We start from the raw sequence: 12843 nt of genomic DNA on the forward strand, positions 1-12843 counted from the left end.
ATGTTGTTCAGAGTCAAGATATAGTAAGTTCTGATATGACAGTGAAGCAAGCAACCTCTGACATAGCTCAAGTTGGCTTGATATCAGAAGATAAGGAAAAGGAAACCTCTGACATTGCTCATGTTAAACCTTCAAAGATACTCCTACCAGGATTCACCAAAGCTAAACATACTCAACCTTTGAAGACTGCAACAAGTGGTTTTGAAGCAAGAGTTGTTACAAGAAAGGAAGCAAGAGATAAATCTGGGTTGGGTAGTTCTGATGAAAGAAGAGTACACAACACTACCAATGATCCATCCTTAAGTGAACCAGGTGTTGGAGCAACTCCTGAAAGATTGAATCGACTTGAATATGTACAAATGGTTTACCATACATTTTTGAAAGAACATATCTTGTTATATTTTATGACAGATGGAAGAGTATACCAGATTAAGCAGAATGTTATACCACTGAAGTATATTGAGGAACTGGAACATGTTCTATTCCTACTTCAAGTGAAAGACAGATTAACAGATAGTGTTGCAGGGTATTTAAAGTCTCAAATTCAAAGACAGAAGAAGTTTTATTCTGTAAAGTCTGACAGCACATATTATCCCAAGTACAGAGATCACAAAGTTGATATTGTCGAAATGAAGCCTAACTCTGCTAAGATTATAACTACTTTTCTGGGTTATAAAGCTGTGGAATTCAATCTAGAGTCTGACAAGGCATATCTGATAAGACTAGATCAGGAGATAAGAAAAGTTAGAATAAATGATCTCAGAGCAGCTATTTTTCAAACTGGAGAAGATACAGCTGAATTGATAAATGCTAAAAGGAGGATGGTTAATGAACTTGTATATGCTGAGAGATGTTTGATGAAGAACTATCTCATAACAACTCCTGATATCAAAGAGATCAGAAATTGAAGCCAAGTCAAAGATCTACAACTGCTTAAATTCTGAAGTGTATATAGACTGAAGCTGTTATAAGAAGTTTAAGATGGTAATGCTGAAAGGACTGTAAGTTGTAGTTATCTAGTCAAATTCTCATGCATTTGTACTTAATGTTTTTGACATCATCAAATATCTGTTGAACTTGTATATTATGCTAATTTACAAGTTGGGGGAGATTATTAGATATATTTGATAATGTCATGTGTAATATGATTTGTGTTTAGTTTTCAGATTTTACTTAACAGGACAAATCAGTTCTTAACTGGAAATCAGCACTTATACTGAAGACAGAACTTAAGATATCAGAACTTAAGTTATCAGAACTTAAGTGATCAGAAGATATTTATCAGGAGATAATATCAGGACTTAAAATGACTTTCAGATAAGACAGACGGCTGATTGAAAGGAAAGAAGATCGAGACTAAGACAGAAAGAATTATACATGAAGAAAGAATTCTATGAAGAATAGAATACTTGGAAGAAAAGAGAACTAGTTGATATATTTTAGGAAGCAGAATTATATCCCATATCAATTAGAATTTATCTTGTAACTGTGTAGTATATAAACACAGGCATAGGGTTTACACTATAAGTGTTATCATTATCGAAGTTATTATTCTTTGTAACCCTAGTAGCTCTCGTGATAATTTGTTCATCACTGAGAGAGGACAGTTCCATATTGTAACGGAGTTTATTGTGTTGAATAAAATCTGTTTTATGTTACTTGAGTTCTTATATTCGATTTGATTGTGCTAAACACTGTATTCAACCCCCTTCTACAGTGTTTGTGACCTAACATAAAATTATGTATATATCAATTTTGTCATTTTATATTCAGTAATTATAAGCTATAACATCTATTTTTATTAACGGTCCTAGACCTCTGAATTAAGACCTAAGTAAATAAAATATATCATGATTATGAATCTCACTTAAAAAAAATCTCCCTTTGAGTAGTTTCGGATTTAAAATAATGACTTTACATATTTGGTTTTAAAAATACTCTCAAAAATAGTTCACTTCCTCTCTTTTTTCATCCACTTTCTTTTCTTTCAAATTAACAGTACATGCAATATTAAACTATTCATATTTTACCGATTTAGAGATTTATTATTTTACAACATTTTATGTTGTGATTTTTCACCATGATAAATAAGACATAATATTTCATTAATAAATGTAATTTTTTAAATATGTACTTTTCTTTATTTTTCAATTTCCCATTTTAATTATTTATCCCATATTTGTAGATAAACTAGTTTACGAAGCCGCGATTCGCAGCGGCCTTCTAAAATAATTTTTTTTCACTTATGTTTCTTATCTTATCTTGATTATTCTGAAATATGAATAATCAATAAATATAGTAAATCAAGAAGTTTAAAAGAAATAAGAAGTTGTAGGATAATATTAAGATGGTAAGTAAATTTCAAGAATTTTGATGGAAGATCTTGTAGAAATTTTAGGAGAATATTGCGAACGGTAATAATATATTTAGGAGAATATAAGGTAACTGTAATATTTGAGAGTTATTAACTAATAAATTAAGAATTCATAGATTAAAAATTGAAGGAAAATTTAGGAAAATATAATGCGGTACATTGATTTTAAGATGGAAAGTTGATTTAAAGAGAAAATAAAAGTTTTAGGAGAATATTAAGAAGGTAAGTAGATTTCAAAAAAATTACTGGAAGATCTTGTAGAATCTGTAAGAGAATATTATGAATGATGATAAATCTTTAGGAGAATATTACGAATAATGATAATATATTTCTGAGAATATAAGGTAATTGCAGTTTTAGATATTTATTTAAATATAAACTAATATTATAATTTAGATAAAAATTATTTTGAGTCGCTCAATCGTTAAACAAAATATTAATAATAATTTATTATGATTGAGATAAATTAGTTTGAGCCGCCCTCCCGTCAAACACAATATTAATAATAAAATTATTAAAATTTAGATAAGATTTAGTTTGAGACGTCTGCCCATCAAACACAATATTATAAAAAATATATATTATAATTTAGATAAAAATAGTTTGATCCGCATCCCATTAAACATAATACTAATAATTATATTTTTTATAGTTAGATATAATTTAGTTTGAGCCCTTCCCTTGTCAAGTACAATACTTATAAAAAATTATTAATATTTAGACTAAAGATATTTAAATATTGAAACAATAAACAGATGCAAAGCTCTACAAATAAACAGTATTGCGTTGAATATACTCGAGAGCCGACAACCTGCATTTTTTTTAAAAAAAAAGGGCATCATAGTTGTAACAGCTGGTGCTTCCGGACTATTAATTCTAAATCAAAACTAATACAAAATCCAATTATTAAACCGAAATTCTATTATAATGGCGACAATACGAACGCGCAGTTAACGGAAGTACAAAAGTCAATCTACTCCAAAACTTAGGTCTTCGAACTCCAAGCTACCCAACTCGAACTCTTAGATGAAATCTGAAATTGTAAGTAATGAGCTATACAGCCCAGCAAGAAAATAATCGATCCAACTAAGCCAAGTAACACGTACACATATAAAAAAATACGGTATTCTATACTATACGATATACGAAACAAACACTTTCGATACATATTTTTATTCTTATCTGATACACATAGCACATAAACAACAATAATTCAAAATCCATAATCCATGCCACGACCACTACAACCCGGTGATAACGGTCCTAAATTTTCACAAAACTGTCACTACAATCTGGTGACTGCAGTCCTAAGTTCTTATTCGATATTTTCACAAACCATGGCACAAATCAAAGATCTAAAATTATCGTTGGTACACCACACATGCAAAATAATACGTATATTTTAACACATAATACTTTCAAATATATCATCACTTGGCCCAATTTTTTGATATCAAATATACACGTCACATATAGTTCAGAAAACACTAGCAAAATTGATCGAAAACTTACCTTAAAATCTGACCAGATCTGAATTTAGACTTTTTGACCCTCTAAACGATGTTTTCTTGGAAAACATGAAATACGAAAGTTGTAAAGAACGAAAAGACCTTTTCGAAAAATCCAGGATCACTGAATTCTGACTCACGATGAATTTTCTACGAATTTTACAAGATTGCTGATTTATGCTGAGAAGAGCCCTACGAATTTTAATGAATAAAAACGAGAAAGACGAATGGGGTATATTTATAATGATACAAAATCCTATATCTTAACCTACAAGTTATCCATATTAGAATATGATCCAAATTTTAAGCCCATTAGTCTAATTCAATCTTAAATCCTAGTCCTTATCTAATTTTAATACTTTTTTCTATTATTCTATTATTAATCGAATTTTAAAAATTACGGGATATTACAATAGTAAACAATATTAAAAATTTGTACATGGAGGATCTATCGACTACCCCTTTTAACTCTCATGGCTGTAAGTCTCTCCTGACTTTTTACATGTAGAGAATTGTTGAAATATCATACATTTTTGAATAATTTTGATTTATATATAGTTGTTGTAATTTATATGTTTAAAAATTAATATATGAAGTTTAATTTGATTTAATTTTGAATTTTATGGGCCACTTGCATAATATACATTGTTTGGGTCATATCTGGAAGTCTAGAAGTCTGATTATGACGATTAAACAACCACGAAAAACTTGTGAGAAAAACTTTAATTCAGAGGTAGTTATGAATTTAAAATCCCGCTGAATCAGCTCAGAATCGGAGTCAAAAAGTCAACTACGAAATTATACCGTCTCGGAATTCCGTTCTAATTGAGAATAAATATTAAAAATCAGATTACTTACTTTAGGTCCTAAATTTTAGGGTAAGGAAAGACCTATAATAATTAAAACTTATTTTAACATATTCAAAATAGAAAATAAAAATAAATTATTACTAACATATTCGAAATGGAAAAGACTTATAATAATTAAAACTTATTTTTACTTATTGGAGATAGAGTAAAAAAATAAGTTGATATTAACATATTCGAAATAGAAAAGAAGTCTATGTCTTTTTCATTATATCTCCTTCATAATTATAATAAAATATTATTATTTATTAAATAAATAGATATCCAAATTAGTGTAAAATAATAAAATTATCAAGATAATGTCAAGATAAAGTGCATACTTTAGTGTAGAAGTGTAAATGAGTTATAAAGAAAGAGCCTTGCAAGTAATAAATAGATTTAGATTTGGTTGTGTCTCGAAGCATAAGAATTGGGAAGTATAATGATATTTGACATAAACCCATATCCAAACTTTTGTAGATGTTATATATAGACAATAAACATATTTATGTCCATATGTGTAAGTCCCTTATGATTTTTTTAAAAAAAGAGAAATAATTTCTTGTACCTGCAAAACGAAAAAAACAGAAAGTTAATAAAGTTGTTGAAAGAATTATCAATCGACCCAAAGATTTTTTAAAAACCTATTTATGTCTATATATATAGGATCTTAATAAAACTTTATGCTTGAATTGAATAGAATTTTAATTAAATTCCACTTCTATATAAACTTGAATTTTATTTCGAATTCTATATAAATTGAATTTTATTTTCTAAAATATAGGAGTTAAATAATGAAGTTTTCGATTCTATATATAACTTGGATTTTATTTTATTTCTATTTCTATATAAACTTTAATTTTATTTTCTAATATATAGTAACTAAATAAGGAAGATTTAATTTTTTGAATTAAAATTTAGGAGCTCTGGAAAAAAATATAATTGAAGCGGTTTTACAGCTTTTTTATAAATACTAAATAAGATTGACTTCTAAATATTTATTATCTTTCCTACTAATTCGTATAAACAAATTATAAATAAGATTAACTTCTAAATATTTATTATCTTCCCTTTTAATTTGAATAAACAAATTCTAAATAGGATTGACTTCTAAATATTTATTACCTTCCCTGTTAATTCGAATATATACAAAGAAATTTAATTTTATTGAATTAAAATAGAGGAGGTCTAGGAAAATAGATACATAATTTTAAGACGATTCTGGAGCGGTAATATCTTTTTTTAAACCCTTGAATACAAAATCTTTTAAAAAAACTATATTTCCTCCATGTTTCTCGATTTTTAAGATTATTCAAATTTTCCTCACATAATGTGAACACAATCCAATAAGATGAGAAGAGTACTACTTATTCTTAAACCCTTAAATGTTAATTATTCTTAAACCCTTAAATGTTAATTATTTAAGGATAAGAATTGAGAAATAATAAGTGTATATAATATAATATAAATTTAAGAACATAATATTATAAAAATTAAATTTACATAAATATTAAAATAAATTATTTACGTTTATTTATCAGTTATCCTGATTTTTATCATATTTTGTTGGGCCAACACCCGTTGTGATAATTATGCATAATATTCTACATAGAAAATATATATAGGCCGTTTATCGGACGTCAGGTGAGTAGTTTGGTTTGTTTTTAGGATCCAATCCGAAATTGTTATTTTTTTCTAAATTTCAATCTCAAATCAAATTGATATGTTTAAACCGTTTTTATATATACAACAATGTCATCAATAATTACACTATAACTTAAAAAATATAAATTATATTTCTTATAAATGTTATATTTAAAAATAATATAAAAATATAACCTTGACAAATAGGAAGAAAAATAAAAAAAATATGATACATATACCGTTAATCAAATAAAATTAAAAAGAATGAAAGTATAACACATATATGTATATAAAGATTCATATTTTAATTAATATTTAATAATATTTTTTTAAAAAATATCTTTATGATTATACATTTTATATGTTAACTATTTTACTTATTTTGTAGATTACTAATATATTACTAACACATGAATATTAATGTTATAATACATCATCTAAGACAAAAAAAAATATAACTAAACTAATGTTAGAAGACATCATCGAAATGCCTTGGTCTGTTTGGATAGCGGCATTTCATTTAAAATGCTGAATTTGAATTAAATTCCCTGTTTGGATTGATTAAGGATTTGGATTTGGATATGACCCAAATTCCAACTATTTAAAATAAAGCCCATTTACTTAGAATTTGAAATAACAATTTAAAAGGTTTCATTTGAAATTAAAATCTCCTACCGGCTCTCTCCGGTCTCCACCTCTCTCTCTCTCTTCTCGATTTAATCTCTCTCGCTCCTCTCGACTCTATCTCTTTCAACTCTCCTCCTCTCTGTCTGTCTACTCCATCCCTCTCTTTCGCTCATCCATTTTTGATAGGCGATACCTCCACTTCTAGGTATGGATTTATTTGCATCTATATATAAATACAATAGCTAATTGATTCAGTATTTTATATAAAGCTCTTTTTAGGTTTGGAGCATAACATTGGGTCTTTGAATAATTAGTTTATGTTTTTTATTTTATTGCTATTATGTATGATTTTTTTGTAAAATTTAGTTTTTTTGGACTGCTAATATGTAAAATTTTCTTGTGAAGTGTTGCGTTGAGATTTAAATTGGAGATAATTTCTTGATTCTTATGCTTGTAATTCTGTTTTTTGAATTGATTTTGGTTTGTTTGTTTTTTGGAGTTGGTTTGAGGCCAATGTAGGGGGATTTAGCATTTTGAGCGAAAAATTTGATCCAAGCTATGGCAGCTTTGAGAAGCTTCTTCCACCTGCTAAAACTAGTGGGACTACGTTTTACGAACATACTAGTGATTCCTAGTTTAAACAGAGGTATACGTCCGTTCAATACTAATGCAATATTTGTGATTTAGTTTTAGAGGCATTATTATATTTTCGTGTAGAGATAGTCTGCCTAGTGCCCGATTATAGAAATCTTATGTCTATAGACTGCTGCAGTGCTCTGTTATGCTCTGAATCACACGTCTAATCATTTCAAAGTGTGTGATCCATTTGTTCTAGACTTCAAGTTTACAAATTGTAACAAAAAGAATGTATTGTAGTTCAGTTTTAATTTCATTTTATCACCTTTACTAGGTCAGCATATACAATAGCTAGTACATTTGGACTAAAATTGTAACATTTCTGGGAGACCTTAAAAAATAAATTCAAACTATCTTAATTGATCTCACTATTCCAGGGAGGCATTTTCATACTAGAATGCAAATTAATTGCTTGGTGTAATAATGTGTAAGGTGTAGCATGCGATTAAAGTGATACAATAGATTTTTCTGGACATATCTATTAAATTTTAATTTTTCTTTCTTCTCTTTCCTTCGTGAGATTGGAGTATATAGATATATGCATATATGGTGTTATGGAATCTGGAAAGAATAGAGTTGTGATATGATATATTTCCTTGTATATACTAGCATTACTATCATCATTGAACATCTAAGAATAGAGTTGTGATATCTATATACTTCTGGAAAGCAGGGGTGCGGCACTACCCCCACGTACTGCGCACTAGATACGTTCCGGTGCGGGGGTGCGGCTGCATACGTACGGGGTGCGCCACCCGGCGTGTCCCCATATTTAATTGACTCGATTTGTTGGGGGTGCGGAAAGGGGGTGCGGGAAGGGCAGAGACCGTAATTTTTTTTGTTGACCTTCACTTATCGGAGCCTAATCTGAGGTTTGAGAGGAGAGATGATTGAGCTCTAACGTCGCCGCCGTCGAGCCTGTTCTCTTCATCTCCGTCTTCAATTCCGAGTCAATTGGCTCTGGGGGAGTCTGTGTGTATCGTGTATATATATATGGGCTGGGCTTTTGTTGTTTTGAGTGTTTCAAAGTTAAACCGACCTGGTCTGCTGGTGTAATTCACTGCTTTCATTATTTTATCTTATTTTACATTCTTTAATACTTGTTTCTTTATTTACTTATTCTTACTATCAATTGTTATATGTGCTGAGTATTGGTTAGTTTTATCAAAAATTTACAAATTTATATTTATTTGACTACTTTATTTATTTAAAATGCAATTTTAATTATATAATATGTACTTATAAAATATATATTATCTAAAAATATATTTAAATATTTTAATATTTGCCGTATCCCCCTGCACCCGAATCCCCATATTTTTAAATTTGCCGAATTTCCGTATCCCCGCACCCGCACCCATGCTTCCCAGATATACTTTAATATATAGATATCTATTAAAGTGATACAATAGATTTTCCTGGACATATCTATTAAATTTTAATTTTTCTTTCTTCTCTTTCCTTCGTGATATTGGAGTATATAGATATATGCATATATGGTGTTATGGAATCTGGAAAGAATAGAGTTGTGATATGATTTAAACTAGATTTTGCATTTAGCATACTGATCTTAGATGTTCAATGATGATAGTAATGCTAGTATATACAAGGAAATATATCATCACTGAAAAAATTATCTTCGCAGAAATTATATTTATGGTGAGACTGATGTATAAATTATGACTTCGATGCAATTCATATTTTCTTGGAATCAACTTCATTCCCAATGAAAGCAAGCCTACGCACAGTGGTGCAAAGCCATCAAGCAGTAGAGGTGACCGTCGTTTTGCAAGCAAGCAAATAAGTCCCCAAGTTCCTGCAGGAAACTTTGAAGGACAGATCTCGTACAAGTTTAATTTGGTAAAATCGAGAGGTCCTGGGAGGATGGTATGTTCCCTCAAATGCCCATCGTCAGATGGACCTGCAGCTCCGAGACCCGGGGATGGTTATTTTTCTGTAATTACTTAAAAGCAGTTTTAGACGGTGGACATGGTCTTCCCTTCCTTGCTGGACTTCTAATCAATGGTCTTGCAACCAATGTGTCCAGTTTCACTGTTGATCAAGGTAAATATAATATTTTTACTGTTTTTGCATGCCTTTTTCTATATTGTCCTGTCAACTTGAGGTCTTATAATTTATAGTTTTGGTTACAGCTGATCAGCCATGTCAGGACTATTACATTGTCAAGGAACCGGAAGAAGCTGATTTATTTGGTCTGGATCAGTTTTTGATCGAGGTCAAGAAGGGTAAGAAGGCCTTGGACAAGGTTGGAGTATAATTAGCATTGAAAAGGGTCGTCATTAGATTTGGATTTGAAAATGGTCGGTAGAAATGAGTAGTTTACGAAGATCATGCATCTCCGGAGAATATGTATTTGAAATGTATTTGAAATGTTTTTTGGATATATTGTTAAATTGAATTTTCAAATGAAATTCTAGTCGTTGCCAAACATTATTGGAATTTGAAATCAGAATTTGAAATTATTATAGTTACCAAACAGAATATTTTACTTTGAAATTCCTGAATTAAATTTCTAGAATTGAATTCCACTATTTGAAATGAAATTCGCATTTCCAAACGCAATCTTACTTAATTCTGTCTTTTAATCTGTGACGATTTTGAATGCATAACCTCTTAAAATTTTAAAATAATAGATTAAATTTCAAATTTAGCAATAATCAAAATTTAAAAGTCTGGTATAGAAATCTTTTATGTCAAATCTTTCTTCTTCATACGAAGATATATTAAAGAGCATAAAATAAACTCATTTAATGGTATCCTACTTGTATTAAGGAAGATGAAATAATCTAGTTGGTCTTGTTTCAATATAATTAGATTTAACCAAATTATGAAATTCTGAATTTAAATTAAGATTTGAATATATATTTTAAATTAAAAAGGTTTAGATTTTCATTTTAAATTGGAATTAGTTTTGAAATAGGAATTTTATAAGAATATTTTTACATATTTTTGTATGTTAGTTTTTTTATAATTATTTCTTTATATAAAAGTTAGGACCTGTAAAAAGGAATTTTGTTTTTAAAAATATAATTTATTCAAGTTCTTAAAAAAAAGATATATGTAATTCCTCTTAAATTTATCCTTTAAATTCGAAAAAATTTGGATTTCAAATTTTTGAACAACGAACGATTTGTAAAAATGTAATTGTATTAATTGAATAGGATCAATATAGTTAATTGATCAAACATAATTAATTACATATGCAATCACCTCCAAAATAAAAAAAAGTGCAAAACTTAAACCATAGAAAATTAGTTGTAAAAACTAAAAAGAGTTATGCTAATAATGTTATATTCTTGAGCACGGGTCGTCCCAGATCATGGGTTCGATGGTCGCTCATCCCGAAAATCTATGAGAACATATATATATTTGTAAGATTATAAATCATATTTGTTAAAAAAATAATGTTATATTCTTCTTTAAAATTTATTAAACCATTCTCCTACACTACGTGCATGCATATTAATATTATACAAATCAAATTAAAAATTGGAAGTATACCACCTACCCTGCAACTCTGCAAGAACACTATTAAGAAGAGTTTGGTATTTCACTATAAAAAAAATGATCAAACATGCATTTTCCTATTCTAATTTGTGATTCCAACCTTTATTACAAGTACCGGTTGTTATTTGATACATGACCAATTGGATATATAATGAAAGGATTAAATGTTGGAACCAAAAATTAAGAAATTTAAATGGGGAAAAGATTTTTATACAAGAAATAGCCTTGTTCAAGTTTTGATTTGAAATTTCAATTTTCTTTTAATCAAATTTGTAAAAGATTTCAGTTATGTTTCTTTTTAAGAAAAATAGGACGTACAAAAGACTTTTTTTTAAAAAAAATAATTAGAAGATCTTTTGGGAAAAAAATTATAAAAAAGTTAAAATTAAACATCACTTTTTGAAGAGTCTAAACATGTTCAAACAACCTTGATAAATTTAGGAAAATACTTCTCATCCTCCTTCACAGAGTAATTAAACTAAACTTGTATGTATAAATATTTAACGGATATCAAATCTTTTGCGTAAATAAAATAGCAAAAACGTCAGTTGTGACATCCCTATGTAACTTTCAACTTTTGTTGCAAGTAATTAGATTTTTCAGAAAGTTACATGACTCTTTATAACCATACTTTAATAACACGTTAAACTTCTTTTAGATTACCTGTCAAAAAAAAAGTTCTTATAGATGACAACATCTGTCACGTTTTTTTTTTTTTTTAATATTTCAAAAAATATAAAAATTTATATTATATTAATCAACTACATCCATTATTTTCTTACATTATACTAATTATATACATTAAAAATTTATCAGTATCATCACTTTATCAATTTTTCTTACTTTTTTTAGTAAATTATATTTTTTATTAATTTTCGCACCGAATCCCTAATACAGAGAATTTAATGGGTCAAAGAGACTACAAAAAAGGACGGTCTTTGTTAATTTATATAGTACAAAATTTTAAAAATATTATATTTAGAATAGCATGAAAATATCCCTTATCTTATTTAGATAATAAGGTTTAGAATTTGTTTTCTAAATAACAGGCCTAAATATGGAAGTTTTGATTTTTTATATTTAAAAAAGAAATTATAAAAAAATTAATATAATTCGAACGATTTTAAAACTCTCAGCTAATTTTCCTTCCCTCCCCGGCTTCGTGCTATCCTATTTGGTAAGCACAATGAGTGCTTAAATTATTTAGTGCTTAAGATTTGTTAGTGATCTTTTTCCGGACATGTACTTAATTCCTTTGTAGCACTTTTGTTACATCTGCTTTAAATAATTCTTACGTTAACTTAGATGGAAATCATATGTGTGGTAATTTACTAAATAATATTTTAATATTTATCACACCTTGAATAAAAAAAAATTAAGTTACAAAAAGTAAAGACAAATAAATTAGTCAAGATTATAATTTGAAAACGGTTAAAAAGAGGGGTGAAAAACCAAAATACCCATCATTTGGGGGCAAATGTCCAAAATACCAATAGGCGGGAGTGTCCGCCCAAAATATCCGTTGAACACGTATTCTACATACGCGTATTCACTTTTTTTTAAAAAAACAAAGGATACGCATTACAGTAATGTGTATTCATTTTTATCTTTAAGTGAATGCGCATTCTTGAATTTGCGTATCTCTTTAAAAAAAATTAAAAACACGCATGTGTGTGCTACG

At 28.4% G+C, this 12843-nt stretch overlaps 1 long non-coding RNA gene across 2 annotated transcripts; it reads left to right on the forward strand.

Moving 5' to 3' along the window:
- Positions 1-7031: 7031 nt before the first annotated feature.
- On the forward strand, positions 7032-10094 carry LOC141686936 (uncharacterized). 2 transcript variants are annotated; one of them, XR_012560858.1, is made up of 4 exons: positions 7032-7203; positions 7498-7644; positions 9280-9698; positions 9788-10094. It is a non-coding gene; the product is annotated as an uncharacterized LOC141686936 (long non-coding RNA). The 2 variants fall into 2 exon arrangements; XR_012560857.1 differs by having other exon boundaries at positions 7033-7203; positions 9368-9698.
- The last annotated feature ends 2749 nt before the right edge of the window (positions 10095-12843 follow it).

The sequence above is a fragment of the Apium graveolens genome, chromosome 9, assembly GCF_009905375.1.
Source record: "Apium graveolens cultivar Ventura chromosome 9, ASM990537v1, whole genome shotgun sequence".
NCBI lineage: Eukaryota > Viridiplantae > Streptophyta > Magnoliopsida > Apiales > Apiaceae > Apium > Apium graveolens.